This window comes from Brassica oleracea, chromosome C5, assembly GCF_000695525.1.
Source record: "Brassica oleracea var. oleracea cultivar TO1000 chromosome C5, BOL, whole genome shotgun sequence".
NCBI lineage: Eukaryota > Viridiplantae > Streptophyta > Magnoliopsida > Brassicales > Brassicaceae > Brassica > Brassica oleracea.
In genome coordinates, this window is record NC_027752.1 from 29,588,448 (window position 1) to 29,589,255 (window position 808).

Genomic DNA, 808 nt, shown 5'->3' on the forward strand with positions numbered 1-808 from the left:
AAACATACGAGGATATGCACGACCGTTTCACCTCACCTATCATGCAATACTTGGACACCTTGTCTACACAGATGATGAATTTCCAGAGGGACATTGGCACACTTAATGATCAACATGATTTTCAGGAAGAATGTTCAACATCGATCGATAGGTTCCGCAGGGCATCGCTCGACGTCAAGAAACCTACAGAACATCTTCCCTACACAGAAGCATAAGTTGACCAGATCACATCAAAGCTTAACACAGCTATAGACACCATGGAGGACCGGTTTGAGAAGCGGTGTGATGACATCTACTTTCCATTCGACGTCAGACTCAGTGGACTGGATAGCCATGCAGAGTGGTTACAGAAGGAAGTCAAAGCCATTCAGAGGCAATTCGCATCTCAACACCAGATATCAGCATCGATCGACAGAGAACGCTCCAAATCGATCGACAATAAGGCACCAGCATCGACCGATAAACATTTGGTCGCATCGATCGATACCACGTCTCCAGCAGACGCCGAGCAGCTGATACAAAACAAAATGGAGTCAATGCATGAGGAACCGAACGAGCTATCAGCATATGCCTACGACAAGATATGATGGCATCAGTTCAGCATTGAAAACACCCAAGAAAGGCTACAGAACATCTCAAATGCAATACATAAGATGGATGAGAGATGGACCAAAAATGATGAGGCCACAAGAAGTTTCATTGCAGTAGGATGATCACCATATCGACCGTGGACGAGACGTCGACATCGATCGACTTACAATCACATACGACGATCGATGAATACCGATGCACATCGATCGATTCCCAC